At 47.3% G+C, this 16,196-nt stretch overlaps 1 long non-coding RNA gene across 1 annotated transcript in view; it reads right to left on the bottom strand.

Moving 5' to 3' along the window:
• The window catches only part of LOC126419281 (uncharacterized), a 55,362-nt gene extending 45,327 nt beyond the window's left edge, over positions 1-10,035 (bottom strand). Inside the window, exon 1 of the long non-coding RNA XR_007575952.1 lies at positions 9,673-10,035. This is a non-coding gene — a long non-coding RNA (uncharacterized LOC126419281). The remainder of the gene's footprint in view (positions 1-9,672) is intronic.
• Between the last annotated feature and the right edge of the window lie 6,161 nt (positions 10,036-16,196).

Raw genomic sequence — 16,196 nt, 5'->3', positions numbered from 1 at the left:
CCTCAGTTATTTTGCTTCACAAATAGCAAAACTCATCTAATACTTTAAGTGGCTCATTTCCTTATTCAATTCCCTCAGCATCACCTGATTTAATTCAACTACATTCCATTATCCTCATTTTGTTATTGCTGATGTTCATCTTACATTCTCCTTTCAAGACACTGTCCATTTTGTTCAAATGCTCTTCCAGATCCTTTTCTGTCTGTGACAGAATTACAGTGTCATTGGTAAACGTCAAAGATTTTATTTCTTCTCCGTGGATTTTAATTCCTACTCTGAATTTTTCTTTAGTTTCCTTCACTGCTTGCTCAATATACAGACTGAATAACATGAGGGATAGGCTACAACCCTCTCTCACTCCTTCTCTACCACTATTTTGTTTTCATGCTCCTCAACTCTTATAACTGCCATCTGATTTCTGAACAAATTGTAAATAGCCATTTGATTTCTGTATTTCACCCCTGCCACCTTCAGAATTTGAAAGGGAGTAAATTTCATCAACATTGTCAAAAGCTTTCTCCAAGTTAGCAAACGCTAGAAATGTAAGTTTGCTTTCCTTAGCTTATGTTCTAAAGTATGTCATAGGGTCAGTATTGCCTTGTGTGTTCCAACATTTCTATGGAATCTAAACTGATCTTCCCTTATGTTGGCTTCTAACTGTTTTTCCATTCATCTGTGAAGAATTTGTGTCAGTATTTTGCAATCATGACTTATTAAACTGATATTCAGTAATTTTCACACCTGTCAACACTTGCTTTCCTTGGGATTGGAATTATTTTATTCTTCCTGAAGTGTGAGGGTATTTCGCCTGTCTCATACATCTTGCCCACCAGATAGAAAAGCTTGGTCATGGCTGGCTCTCCCAAGGCTATCAGTAGTTCTAACAGAATGCTGTCCACTCCTGGGTCCTTGTTTCTCCTTAGGTTTTTCAGTACTCTGTCAAATTCTTCACGCAGTATCATATCTCCCATCTCATCTTCATCTATGTCCTCTTCTGTGTCCTTAATAGTGTCCTCAAGTACATCATCCTTGTATAGACCCTCTATGTACTTCTTCCACTTTTCAGCTTTCCCTTTTTTGCTTAGGACTTGTTTACCATCTGAGCTCTTGATATTCATACAGGTGGTTCCCTTTTCCCTAAAGGTCTCTCTAATTTCTTCATAGATAGCATCAATGTTACCCCTAGTGATATATGCTTCTACATAATTACATTTGTCCTCTAGCCATTCCCACTTAGCCATTTAGCATTTCCTGTTGATCTCATTTTAGAGACATTTGTATTCCTTTTGGCCTGTTTCATTTACTACATTTTATAGTTTCTCCTTTCATCAATTTAATTCAGTACCTCTAGCCCTCATCCTCTTACCTACTTCATCCTCTGCTGCCATCACTATTTTATCTGTCAAAAGTAGCCATTCTTCTTTCATGGTATTCCTTTCCTCTGTTCTTGTCAATTGTTCCCTAATGCTCCCTCTGAAACTTCATACAACCTCTAGTTCCTACCTTTCTGCAGTCTCTTCAGTTTTAACCTTTAGTTATAACCAATAAACTGTGGTCAGAGTTGACATCTGCCCCTGGAAATGTCTCACAATTTAAAACCTGGTTCCTAAATCTCTATCTCACCATTATATAATCTATCTGACACTTTCCAGTGCCTCCAGGTCTCTTCCACATATACAACCTTCTTTTGTGACTCTTAAACAAAGTGTTAGCAATGATTAAGTTACACTCTGTGCAAAATTCTACTAGACAGCTTCTTCTTTCATTCCTTACCCTCAGTCCATATTCACCTACAACTTGTCCTACTGTCAAATTCCAGTCATCCATGACTATTAAATTTTTATCTCCCTTAACTACTTGAATAATGTCTTTTATCTCATCATACATTTCTTCAATTTCTTCATCATCTGTGGAGGTAGTTGGCATATAACTGGATTACCCATATTTGATTTATAACCATGTATTCACCTAACCTGAAGTCTTTTTTCTCCAGCCACCAAACTTCACTAATTCCTATTATATCTAACTTTAACCTATCCATTTCCCTTTTTACATTTTCTTACCTACCTTCCCAATTAAGGGATCTTACATTCCATGCTCCAATCCATAGAATGCCAGTTTTGTTTCTCCTGATAACGACATCCTCTTGAGTAGTCCCTGCCTGGAGATCTGAATGGGAGACTTTTTTACTCTAGAATATTTTACCCAATAGGATGCCGTCATCATTTAACCACACAGTAAAGCTGCATGCCCTCTGGAAAAATTAGGACTGTACTTTCTCCTTGCTTTCAGCTGTTTACAGTACCAGCACAGCAAGGCTGTTTTGGTTGATGTTACAAGGCCAGATCAGTCAATCATCCACACTGCTGCCCTTGCTACTACTGAAAAGGCTGCTGCCCCTCTTCAGGAACCACGCATTTGTCTGGCCTCTTAACAGATACTGTTCCATTGTGGTTGCACGTACGGTATGGCTATCTGCATCACTGAGGCATGCAAGCCTTCCCACCAATGGCAAGTTCCATGTTTCATGGGGGTTACTGAATCATATCTGGGGAAAACTGGAAGTATCAAGAGAGAGGTGGTCAGGTGGCTGTGGTTGGGGTGGGGAAGAGAGAGAGAAAAAGAGAGAAAGAGAGAGAGAGAGAGAGAGAGAGAGAGAGAGAGAGAGAGAGAGATAAAATTGTTTGGATTTTTACTACAATTACCATTGTTCAGTAAGTTAATTCTACCTGTTGCTGAACAAATGACAGCGTCCTAAATTTTTTAAAGTTCAACCATGGCACTGAAGAAGCAAGAATTCATTTGTGTTTTTAGGCTTTCCTGGCAGATGATAGTATGTGGTGCGGATGGCCATGGCTACCTGAAAATGGACAGTTAGCATCCTGAAATATTGGACCATTTGGATGATGGCACCTGGTTTAATACCTGAGATTCTGAGAGGTTATTTAACTAAAATGTCAACAGTGTGTACTGTGAAACACATTGTGTATTATATCCATTTGCAGTGATCTGGAAAGTATTCTTATTACAATATGGAGAAAAAGATCTCTCAAGTAGTACGCTGAATAGCAAAGTACTCTGTTACAAGTCTTTAGAAATTCAGAGGTACTAATAACACAACACTCTGGAAATAAACCTAATTATTAGTGAAGCTAGATGTCAGGGAGGAGGTGGCAGTCTTAATATAATTTACTGAACAAAAAATTTTAATGTAAAATCTTTTAACGCATAGACCACAATTTTCAATTCATAGTTAAAGGACAGTGACTAGTTTTGGTTGTTCTTCACGAACATCTCAGATCATAACTTCACAAGATGATGATAATAGAGGTTGAAAACGCCCAGTGTCACTAACAAAAATTTGCATCGCAGGCCCATGATTTGCAACTGTATAGCATGTGTTATAGTGAGAGCAGTACAAGCAAGGGTAACAAGAATTGTCAGCTGTTCCATAGCCTAGCTAGCAGAGGAGTGATCCAGCATGGCATATAAAATAGTCATCTGCAGTGGTATTTTGGAACATATACTACGTTTGAACATTATGAATTACCTCAAATAACATGACTTATTAACAAATAGCTACAATATATTCAGAAAATACTGTTCTTGTAAAATATAATTAGCTCTTTATTCTCATGAGGTAATGAGTGCTATCAATAGCAGATGTCAGACTTATGACATATATTTTAGATTTCTAGAAGGCTTTTGACACCATTCCTCACAATTGTCTTCTAAACAAATTCTATGCCTAATGAGTATTGTTTTCGTTGTGTGAACTCGGTACATGAGTTCCAGTCAGAAAGATAACAGTTCATAGTAACTGACAGAAAGTCATCGAGTAAATCAGAAGTAATAACTGGCATTTCCCAAGGAAATGTGATAGATCTTCTGCTGTTCCTGATCTACATAAATGACGTACGAGACAATCTGAGCAGCCCTCTTAGATTGTTTGCAGATGATGCTGTCATTTACCATCAGTAAGGTCATCAGCTGATGAAAACCAAATGTGTAATGATTTATACAAGACATCTATATCATGTAAAAAGTGGTAACTGACTCATAATAATAAAAAAGTATGAAGTCACCCACGTGGGTACTAAAAGACATCTGCTAAATTTTGATTACACGATTGTTGTTGTTGTTGTGGTCTTCAGTCCTGAGACTGGTTTGATGCAGCTCTCCATGCTACTCTATCCTGTGCAAGCCTCTTCATCTCCCAGTACCTACTGCAAACTACATCCTTCTGAATCTGCTTAGTGTATTCATCTCTTGGTCTCCCTCTATGATTTTTACCCTCCACGCTGCCCTCCAATACTAAATTGGTGATCCCTTGATGCCTCAGAACATGTCCTACCAACCGATCCCTTCTTCTGGTCAAGTTGCGCCACAAACTTCTCCCCAAATCCTATTCAATACTTCCTCATTATTTATGTGATCTACCCATCTAATCTTCAGCATTCTTCTGTAGCACCACATTTCGAAAGCTTCTATTCTCTTCTTGTCCAAACTATTTATTGTCCATGTTTCACTTCCATACATGGCTACACTCCATACAAATACTTTACAAAATGACTTCCTGACACTTAAATCTATACTCGATGTTAACAAATTTCTCTTCTTCAGAAACGCTTTCCTTGCCACTGCCAGTCTACATTTTATATCCTCTCTACTTCGACCATCATCAGTTATTTTGCTCCCCAAATAGCAAAACTCCTTTACTACTTTAAGTGTCTCATTTCCTAATATAATTCCCTCAGCATCACCCGATTTAATTCGACTACATTCCATTATCCTCGTTTTGCTTTTGTTGATGTTCATCTTATATCCTCCTTTCAAGACACTGTCCATTCCATTCAACTGCTCTTCCAAGTCCTTTGCTGTCTCTGACAGAATTACAATGTCATCGGCGAACCTCAAAGTTTTTATTTCTTCTCCATGGATTTTAATACCTACTCCGAATTTTTCTTTTGTTTCCTTTACTGCTTGCTCAATATACAGATTGAATAACATCAGGGAGATGCTACAACCCTGTCTTACTCCCTTCCCAACCACTGCTTCCCTTGCATGTCCCTCGACTCTTATAACTGCCATCTTGTTTCTGTACAAATTGTAAATAGCCTTTTGCTCCCTGTATTTTACCCCTGCCACCTTTAGAATTTGAAAGAGAGTATTCCAGTCAACATTGTCAAACGCTTTCTCTAAGTTTACAAATGCTAGAAACGTAGGTTTGCCTTTCCTTAATCTTTCTTCTAAGATAAGTCGTAAGGTCAGTATTGCCTCACGTGTTCCAGTGTTTCTACGGAATCCAAACTGATCTTCCCCGAGGTCGGCTTCTACTAGTTTTTCCATTCGTCTGTAAAGAATTTGCGTTAGTATTTTGCAGCTGTGGCTTATTAAACTGATAGTTCGGTAATTTTCACATCTGTCAACACCTGCTTTATTCTTCTTGAAGTCTGAGGGTATTTCGCCTGTTTCATACATCTTGCACACCAGATGGTAGAGTTTTGTCAGGACTGGCTCTCCCAAGGCCGTCAGTAGTTCTAATGGAATGTTGTCTACTCCCGGGGCCTTGTTTCGACTCAGGTCTTTCAGTGCTCTGTCAAACTCTTCACGCAGTATCGTATCTCCCATTTCATCTTCATCTACATCCTCTTCCATTTCCATAATATTGTCCTCAAGTACATCGCCCTTGTATAGACCCTCTATATACTCCTTCCACCTTTCTGCTTTCCCTTCTTTGCTTAGAACTGGGTTTCCATCTGAGCTCTTGATATTCATACAAGTGGTTCTCTTATCTCCAAAGGTCTCTTTAATTTTCCTGTAGGCAGTATCTATCTTACCCCTAGTGAGATAAGCCTCTACATCCTTACATTTGTCCTCTAGCCATCCCTGCTTAGCCATTTTGCACTTCCTGTCGATATCATTTTTGAGATGTTTGTATTCCTTTTTGCCTGCTTCATTTACTGCATTTTTATATTTTCTCCTTTCATCTATTAAATTCAGTATTTCTTCTGTCATCCAAGGATTTCTACTAGCCCTCGTCCTTTTACCTACTTGATCCTCTGCTGCCTTCACTACTTCATCCCTCAAAGCTACCCATTCTTCTTCTACTGTATTTCTTTCCCCCATTCCTGTCAATTGTTCCCTTATGCTCTCCCTGAAACTCTGTACAACCTCTGGTTCTTTCAGTTTATCTAGGTCCCATCTCCTTAAATTCCCACCTTTTTGCAGTTTCTTCAGTTTTAATCTACAGGTCATAACCAATAGATTGTGGTCAGAGTCCACATCTGCCCCTGGAAATGTCTTACAATTTAAAACCTGGTTCCTAAATCTCTGTCTTACCATTATATAATCTATCTGATACCTTTTAGTATCTCCAGGGTTCTTCCATGTATACAACCTTCTTTCATGATTCTTAAACCAAGTGTTAGCTATGATTATGTTGTGCTCTGTGCAAAATTCTACCAGGCGGCTTCCTCTTTCATTTCTTAGCCCCAATCCATATTCACCTACTACGTTTCCTTCTCTCCCTTTTCCTACACTCGAATTCCAGTCAGCCATGACTATTAAATTTTCGTCTCCCTTCACTATCTGAATAATTTCTTTTATTTCATCATACATTTCTTCAATTTCTTCGTCATCTGCAGAGCTAGTTGGCATATAAACTTGTACTACTGTAGTAGGTGTGGGCTTCGTATCTATCTTGGCCACAATAATGCGTTCACTATGCTGTTTGTGGTAGCTTACCCCCATTCCTATTTTCCAATTCATTATTAAACATACTCCTGCATTACCCCTATTTGATTTGGTGTTTATAACCCTGTAGTCACCTGACCAGAAGTCTTGTTCCTCCTGCCACCGAACTTCACTAATTCCCACTATATCTAACTTTAACCTCTCCATTTCCCTTTTTAAATTTTCTAACCTACCTGCCCGATTAAGGGATCTGACATTCCACGCTCCGATCCGTAGAACGCCAGTTTTCTTTCTCCTGATAACGACATCCTCTTGAGTAGTCTCTGCCCAGAGATCCGAATGGGCGACTATTTTACCTCCGGAATATTTTACCCAAGAGGACGCCATCATCATTTAATCATACAGTAAAGTTGCATGCCCTCGGGAAAAATTATGGCTGTAGTTTCCCCTTGCTTTCAGCCGTTCGCAGTACCAGCACAGCAAGGCCGTTTTGGTTATTGTTACAAGGCCAGATCAGTCAATCATCCAGACTGTTGCCCTTGCAACTACTGAAAAGGCTGCTGCCCCTCTTCAGAAACCACACGTTTGTCTGGCCTCTCAACAGATACCCCTCCGTTGTGGTTGCACCTATGGTACGGCTATCTGTATCGCTGAGGCACGCAAGCCTCCCCACCAACGGCAAGGTCCATGGTTCATTACTCGATAAGCAACAGAAATCTAAAGACCATAAATTCAACTAAATACTTAGAGATCACAATTACAAATAACTTAAATTGGAACAATCACATAGACAATGTTGAGAAGAGAGCAAACCAAGAACTGCAGCAGTTTATTGGCAGAACACTTAGGAAGTGCAACAGGTGTACGAGACTGGTTACACATGCTTGCCTGTCCACTTCTGGAGTACTGATGTGTGGTGTGGGATCTACATCAGCTGGGACTGGTGGAAGACATCAAAAAAATTCAAGAAGGGCAGCTGAGTTTGTATTATTGCAAAATAGAGGAGAGAGTGCTATTGACATATGTCAACTGGGTTGGTTATCATTAAAAGAAGGGCATTGTTTACTGTGTCAGGATCTTCTCATGAAATTTCTTTCTTTTGAATTACTTCAGTATCCCTCTTTCCATTTAAAATTAAAGTTTCTGATCCATAAGACATTTAGGTTTGATTACAGTGGTGAAAAGCCTAAGTTCACTGAATTTAAAAAGCTATTTTTTATTATAAATATGTTTTTCATGCCTCAAATGAGCATGTATAGCAAATTTATGCCCTGAATGCATAAATGTTCATACCATATGGTCGATGGGTAATACTTTTTTGAAAATAAATTGCATTGAAGATAAACCAATAAAACTGAATAACTAATAACAGAAGGCCATTTCCCAGCAGCTCAGTTCATTTCGCAAGTGGAGGAAAGTAAATAACTGTGGTTAATGTAAACTCGCCTGACTGTATTCAGTTTCTGGCAGTGACAATGTAATCTGGTCATAAGAGCACTTAAAGGGCTGAAAATTATGGTTACAAAAGAATGTCTTGAAGGCTAGATTCAAGCTAAACATATTAGATTAAGAAAGGCTAAATATCAGGTGTATGCAATACTTTGTATCAAAGATGTAGCCATTAAGGGGCAGGGGAAGGTAGTTGCCCCTCTCTTCTTGCCTACAAAAAATCACCACAAATCAAACTTGCACCATTCCTAACCAAGCAGACAGATGCCACAACATGTTGTGAATATTCATTGCGGTGTGGGGGAGTAGCCATGTATGTGAAAAACGTTATCCCATTTGAGTCAATTGATGTTTCAAAGTACTGCACTGAAAAGGTGTTTGAATGTTGTGCAGGTGTGGTTAAATTTAGTGGAGCTAAACTTCTTACTGTTGTTATTTATAGATCCCCAGACTCCGATTACACAACATTTTTGCTAAAGCTAGAGGAGATTCTTGGTTCACTTTATAGGAAATACAAAAGGTTAGTTATATGTGGTGACTTCAATATTAATTGTATAAGTGATTGTGCAAGGAAAAGGATGCTGGTAGACCTCCTTAATTCATATAATCTTATGCAAACCGTATTCTTTCCAACGAGAGTGCAAGGGAACAGTAGAACAACCATAGACAATATTTTTGTTCATTCGTCATTATTAGAAGGGCATTCTGTTGCCAAAAAGGTGAATGGCCTTTCAGATCATGATGCACAAATTTTAAGTCTAAAAGATTTTTGTGCTGCAACACATGTTAAATATAGTTACCAACTTTTTAGGAAAGCTAATCCAGTTGCTGTACAGACTTTTGTAAACCTTATCAAGGAACAAGAGTGGCAAGATGTTTATAGTGCTGATACAGTAGACGATAAATATAATGCTTTCCTCAAGACTTTTCTCGTGCTCTTTGAAAGTTGCTTTCCGTTAGAACGTTCAAAACAGGGTACTAGCACAAACAGGCAGCCTGGGTGGCTGACTAAAGGGATAAGAATATCTTGTAGAACGAAGTGGCAATTATATCAAAACGTTAGAAACAGTCAAAATCTAAATGCAGCACCCCATTACAAACAGTATTGTAAGCTGCTTAAAAAAGTTATTAGGAAGGCAAAAAGTATGTGGTATGCAGATAGAATAGCTAAGTCTCAGGATAAAATTAAAACCATATGGTCAGTCGTAAAGGAAGTGGCTGGTCTGCAGAGACAGGTCGAGAATATAGAATCAGTGCATAGTGGGGATGTACGTGTTACTGATAAGTCGCATATATGTACAGTACTTAATAATCACTTTCTGAATATAGCAGGTGAACTAAATAGAAACCTAGTCCCAACAGGGAATCATATAGCGCTCTTACAAGGGAACCTCCCCATCACACCCCCCTCAGATTTAATTATACGTTGGCACAGTAGATAGGCCTTGAAAAACTGAACACAGATCAATCGAGAAAACAGGAAGAAGTTGTGTGGAACTATGAAAAAAATTAGTAAAATATACAAACTGAGTAGTCCTTGCGAAGATAAGCAACATCAAGGAGGCTGAAAGTCAAGCAGCGCCGTGGTCTCAGTTCCGTTTCAGCCGCGCTCGCGAGTGGCCGCTGTTAACTGTTGCGCTGCACTTCAGTGTTTACATCGCTGTACTTGTGCTTTGCCGAGTGCCGTCCGTCCGTTAATCTCCGTGTTCGTTCCTGTTCCTTGTGATCTGATCGCTCTTTCTGGTCTTGCTGCTGCTACTTGGAATTTCGGTTGTTTAACCGAAATTGCTTCGCTGGATTAACCATGGCTACAAACCTCAGGAAGAATACTCTGGTATTTGCTTTTGACAAAGAATCCCGTTCTGTTCAGCCGACATCCCTGGCAATAGATGACTGTGAAGCGGGAACGTGTTGTATCTCCGCTTACAGTCGCTCATGTGCAGTGAACCGGCATTTATCGCCGCGCCCACGCACTATGCTCATGGGAGAGGCTTTGTGGCAATAAATGACTAAAGCGGTTTCTGGGCAGGACACATTTATTTTTCCTGCCGTTACAATAAATGACAAATAATATACTTCGCTAATGTCCGTCTACATAGGCGCGTTGCACTGGCGGCACGGCTCGGTCACCGATCCCGGAGGGTGTACACTCCAGTGACGAGCCGTGGCGCGGCCGCGTGGACCGAGCGAGACAAAAGGCCGCGTCACAGAATGTTCTGCTCTTGGCGCGACCGGAGGCGCCGTAATGTCCGCGAAGAAGCGAAAGACAATTTAACGGTGACTGCGTTTACGACCGCGCGTACGCATTTACGGCGGAGTCACGTTGATTCGACGCACATGGTCCGCGGCGGAAGAACTGGGGAGACGTGTGTCGCGTCGCGTCGACTAGCTCGCACTGCTGGCAGCTTTGTTCCCGTGCGGTCCGGTGTGCGACGCACCGTTGCCGAAATTCCGCATAACGGTACAGCTGCCCCTACTTGTGTCGGCAGTGCCGTAGTTCAGCCCTTCGTGCGTTGGACGGTGCTGCCGCCACACAGATCCCCCCTTGGAGAGCGGAGCTCCGTAGCTGCGAAAACGCGGCGATCGTTCGCGTGTGTTTAAAGTTCGTGCACTGCGTGATGGCAGTGCGGCAGCTTTGGCGGGGGTCGGTCGGCGTCGGAAGGGCGGCGGCCCGTGACGTCAGCGCGCCGGACCGGCGAGCGTGCGGTGGGCGTGTCCTCGCGCTGGCGGCTAGTGACAGCGGCAGCAGGCACTGGCTACGACTGTCCGTAGCGATGCGCGTGTAGGCGCGCGTTGCAGGTCATGGGTGGTGACGTCTCGAAGGCGCTTGCGCGAGTGCGGTACCGTCGGAACTCGAACGCGGGTCCGGGAGCTACTACGGACAAGCCGGACGGTGTGGTGCGCGATGTCCGGAGCTCGACGGAGACGCGAATGAGGTAAGCTGGCGCGGGTGCCGATCCGGCCTCAACGCCCGACGCGGCGGAGGCATAAGACGCGAACGCGGGTCCAGGAGCTGTGACGAACGCTCGACTGGAGTTACCGGCTGAAGGCACTTGCAGCTGGAGGTCGGGTCTCTACAGCGGACGGCGGCTCGTGGGCGCCGAATTCTGACGGCGTTCGGTGGCTCGGGCGCGTGATTGCCGGCTTGGGTGTCGTGGTGCGCTGGCGACGCAGCACGGCCGTTTGAATCGGACGCGGCGGCCGGCGCGCGTGACGTAGTCCGCTGGCGGCTGTGGTGGGGGCGACCGGTGCGCCTGTGGTGGGCGCGGTCCGGGCGGCCGTACCAGCTGCCTGGGCGTGGTGGAGGGAGGCGCACGTGGCGGCGCGATGACAGCAGGTTGCAGCTGTGCGTCACCGGCGGCTCCGGGTGCGGGTTCCGTCTGACCGCTGGCGGAGGGCGTGTCGTCCGTGAACAGATCTTCTGCCGGGTCGAAGAAATGCGTGGCTGATGGAGCGGGCAAGACGTAGGCTGGTTTCACGCGGTCGACTGACACTGTCGACGGCTTTCCGTTGCACTCGAGGACCACCGTTTTGTCTCCTCGGGCGATCACGCGGTGCGGTCCACTGTAGGGCGGTCGGAGAGGTGGCCGTACTGCGTCGGTACACAACATGACGTGCGTGCAGCGCTGCAGGTCGGCGTGGACGAATATCTTCCCGGTGCCGTGCCGCGTCGGTGCGTGCGCTCGGAGGCCGGCCATGTGACTGCGCAGACGTTCCGCCAGAGTGGGTGCCACGGCGTCGCGTGGGAGACTTGCATCTTTGACAAAATCGCCCGGGATTGTCAGAGATTGCCCGTAAACGAGGTCGGCAGGTGACGCGCCGATCTCCTCCTTCGGCGTGACTCGCAGGCCGAGCAGCACCAGTAGGAGCGCCTCTGGCCATGAGGTGTCGTGGCAGGTTAGGGCGGCTTTGAGAGTCCTGTGGAACCGTTCGACCATGCCATTCGACGCCGGATGGTAGCTGGTTGTCCTGTGTAACCGGGTGCCACACAGTCTGGCGACGTGCGTGAACAACGCGCAGTCAAACTGGCGGCCGCGATCAGTTGTCACGTGACTGGGACATCCGAAGCGTGCCACCCAGGTGTCGACGAATGCGGTGGCGATGGTCTCGGCTGTGACGTCCGCGACGGGCGTTGCTTCCGGCCAGCGAGTGAAGCGGTCCACCATTGTTAGGAGGTACCGCTTGCCTTGTGAGAGAGGAAGCGGGCCGACGAGGTCCACGTGGACGTGTGCAAATCGGCGTGTCGCGTCCGGGAAGGTGCCCACGGGTGCGTGGGTGTGCCTCCCGACTTTGGCGCGCTGACATGACGTGCAAGTGCGCGCCCATTCGCGGCAGTCCTTCCGAAGCCCGGGCCAGACGAAACGCGCAGCCACGAGCGTCGCAGTGGTGTTGGTGCCGGGGTGTGACAGTCCGTGGACACGGACGAAGGCACTGCGTCGGAATTTCTCCGGGAGAAACGGTCGGTGCGTGCCGGTTGAGGTGTCACACCAAATCTTCCGTGCGGAGCCGGGGACGGGCACCAGCTCCAGTTGCAGGCCGCTGGAAGTGTCGTGACGGAATCGGTGTAGTTCTTCGTCACTCTCCTGTACTTGGGCCACGTCCTCAAAGTTCACAGGGGGTGAAATAACGGCACACGCTCGGGACAAACAATCGGCGACGATATTGTCTATCCCCGAAATGTGTCGAATGTCAGTCGTGAATTGCGACACGTACTCTAACTGCTGGAGTTGGCGCGGTGAACACTTAGTGTGGTTGCTCTCGAACGCGTGGGTAATGGGTTTGTGATCGGTGAAAATGATGAACTGTCGGGCTTCTATGGACGGTCGGAAGTATTTCACCGCCGCGTACACCGCAAGCAACTCTCGGTCATAAGCGCTCCAAGCACGTTGCGAATCGGAAAGCTTTTTGGAGAAAAAACCGAGAGGCTGCCAACTCCCGCCGACGCGCTGTTGTAACACCGCGCCGATGGCGGCCTGGCTGGCGTCCACGACTACAGCTAAGTCCGCGTCATGTACCGGGTGCGCGAGCAGCGTCGCTTCCACGAGATTCCTTTTTGAGTCCGTGAAGCTCTGCTCCATTGCGTCTGTCCAATTCACGAGGGTCTTCCCTTTAGAGATAGGACCTTGTAACGCCTTAGTCAGCGGCTCTTGCACCGCTGCGGCGTTGGGCAGGTGTCGACGATAAAAGTTCAACATGCCGAGGTAGCGTCGTAATTCTTTGTGCGTCTGCGGACGCGGCATGTTCTGTATTGCCTTAACTTTCTCCGGTAGCGGTGTCGATCCGGTGGGCGTAATTAAATGGCCGAGGAACTCAATTTCCGTCACGCCAAACTCGCATTTAGCGGGGTTAATGACGATGTCGGCTTCACTCAGGCGCTGAAAGACGGTCGTTAAGTGGCGGCGGTGGAGTTCGAGCGACTTGGAATACACCAAGATGTCGTCGAGGTAGGCGAAGCAAAATGGCAAGCCTCGCAAGACGCCGTCCAGGAACCGCTGCCAAGTCTGGGCAGCATTCCGAAGACCGAAAGTCATAAACAGGCTTTCGAAAAGCCCAAAGGGCGTTACGATGGCTGTTTTTTCGATGTCTTCGGGCGCCACTGGAATTTGGGTGTACGCCTTTGCGCAGTCAATCTTGCTGAACACCGCGCAGCCCGCCAAGGCGTAGCTGAAGTCTTGAAGGTGTGGGACTGGGTATCGGTCCGGCACCGTTCGCGAATTAAGGGCGCGATAGTCCCCACACGGGCGCCACGAATTGTCTTTCTTGGGCACTAAATGCAACGCCGATGACCATGGGGTGCTCGATGGTCGCACGATGCCTTGCCGCAGCATGGCCTCGAACTCTGCCTTTGCTGCTGCGAGTCTGTCCGGCGCGAGTCGACGTGGGCGACACGATGTGGGGGGTCCGGGTGTGGTTATTATGTGGTGCACCGTCGAATGTTTGATGTCTCTCGGTGCACCGGCTGGGCGGGTGAGGTCGGGGAATTGTTCAAGAATGTCAGCGTACGGTCCGGGGCACTTCACGGGTTTAACGCTGTAGTGTGCAGCCTGCCGGCGCTGTCCCGCTATCTTTAACTTAGTCGTGGCGTCGATGAGCTGGCCGTTTGCGATGTCGGCTAGTAGCCCGTAGTGGCCGAGAAAGTCTGCGCCCAGGATCGGCTCATTGACGTCGGCCACGGTAAAAGTCCACGAGAACGTGCGCCGTAGGCCCAGATCTATATTGCGGCTGTGTGTGCCGTAAGTTTTAATCGTGGAGTTGTTCGCCGCTGTAAGGCAGAGTGCCTCGGCCCGCCTGCGGTCTCGTAACATAGAACGGGGGAAGATCGAGAGGTCCGAACCCGTGTCGACGAGGTACCTCACGCCTGCCCCCCGTTCCGCAACAAACAGACGCTTCGATATCATATTGCAGCCGGGTGCGCCTAGGTCCGGTCGCAGCTGGCGTTTGGGTGCGAGCAAGGAGCGCGGCACCTGGTTGCTTCGTTGCCGAAGCGGGCGTGGTACCAGCAGTAGCCGCTTTGTGCGTGCTGTGACGTCGGCGGGGTACCGTTGGAGCGGCTGTTGCTGCGTTGCCGGCTGCGCGAGCCATGCCGCCTGTCGCCCGGTCTGCTGCCGCTGCGGCGCGTGCTGCCCTCTTGCTGCGAGCGCGCCAACCGGTCGACTTGCGTCGAGAGAGCTGCCACCTGTGCCGTCAAGTTTCGCACTAGCTGGTGCAGGTCGGCATCCGATGCGGGTGCGGGAGGCGCTGGCCGCCACGGAGGTGGGGGGACGGAGTCGTAAGCTGCCGCAGCCGCGGTGCTAGGCGCCGTTGTCAGCGCATCGTGCACCCTGTCGGCCAAGTTAGCGACGGCGTCCAGCTGCATCTCCGTCTGTGCGGCTATCACTGCCTGCACCTGAGCTGGGAGGCTGCGCACCCAGATAGTGCGCAACAGCGAATCTGGCACCATATCGGACTGCGCGAGGCTCCGCAAGTGACGCAGGAATTGCGAGGGCCTCCGATCGCCGCATTCCTCTTGCCGCAGCAGTTGGTGCACACGCTGTTCCTCTGACGACGAAATCCGCCGGATCAGCTCCTCCTTGAGCCGTTTGTAGCTCGACTGCGTCGGTGGGGCGGTGATTATATCCCGCACTTCGGCCGCATAGTTCTGGTCCAGCTGGCTCACCACGTGCCCAAATTTCGCCAGGTCGCAGGTCACGTGGTTGCTCATAAATACCGCCTCAACCTGGCTGAACCACATCACGGGGTCGCGCGGCCAAAAGGGAGGCAGCCTGATCAATGCCCGTCCAGCGCTTGTCGGCGTTCCGGCGGTCGTAGGAGGCGTCGGCGTGGCGGGGATTTGCGCGCCAACATTGTCCTGAGCTGTCTGCGGCTGCGCGGCGTCCGCGCGTGTAGTCCGTGCCTGTAGCTCATTCTCTAGCCTCGTGTTGCGTGCGAGCAGTTCTTCGACGGTCTTTCGCAACTCCTCTAGTGTCGCCATCTTAGTTCAGAGTCGAATCCTCGTACAAGAGGAAAGCACACAATGAAAATAACACAAGGGAAACACACGAAAAGAAAAAAATAACACTAAGCAGTCCGCGATCAAAATATACGCACACAAAAACAATACAAAAAAAGTTAGTTAAAAAAAAAATTACTTCGGAGCACTGTTCAGCGCGGGCGTATGCGCGCAAGCCTACTCGCGGTTCCACGTCTCTCGTACCGACGAACGTTTGTCACCACGTGTTTTTTTAGCCTCAGATCACGTCGGGGTCACCAGTGAAGCGGGAACGTGTTGTATCTCCGTTTACAGTCGCTCATGTGCAGTGAACCGGCATTTATCGCCGCGCCCACGCACTATGCTCATGGGAGAGGCTTTGTGGCAATAAATGACTAAAGCGGTTTCTGGGCAGGACACATTTATTTTTCCTGCCGTTACAATAAATGACAAATAATATACAGTACTTCGCTAATGTCCGTCTACATAGGCGCGTTGCACTGGCGGCACGGCTCGGTCACCGATCCCGGAGGGTGTACACTCCAGTGACGAGCCGTGGCGCGGCCGCGTGGACCGAGCGAGA

The sequence above is a fragment of the Schistocerca serialis genome, chromosome 9, assembly GCF_023864345.2.
Source record: "Schistocerca serialis cubense isolate TAMUIC-IGC-003099 chromosome 9, iqSchSeri2.2, whole genome shotgun sequence".
In the NCBI taxonomy this organism is placed as follows: Eukaryota; Metazoa; Arthropoda; class Insecta; order Orthoptera; family Acrididae; genus Schistocerca; species Schistocerca serialis.
The sequence above is the reverse complement of the archived record's forward strand: the minus strand, read 5'-3'. Positions and strand labels throughout refer to the sequence as shown.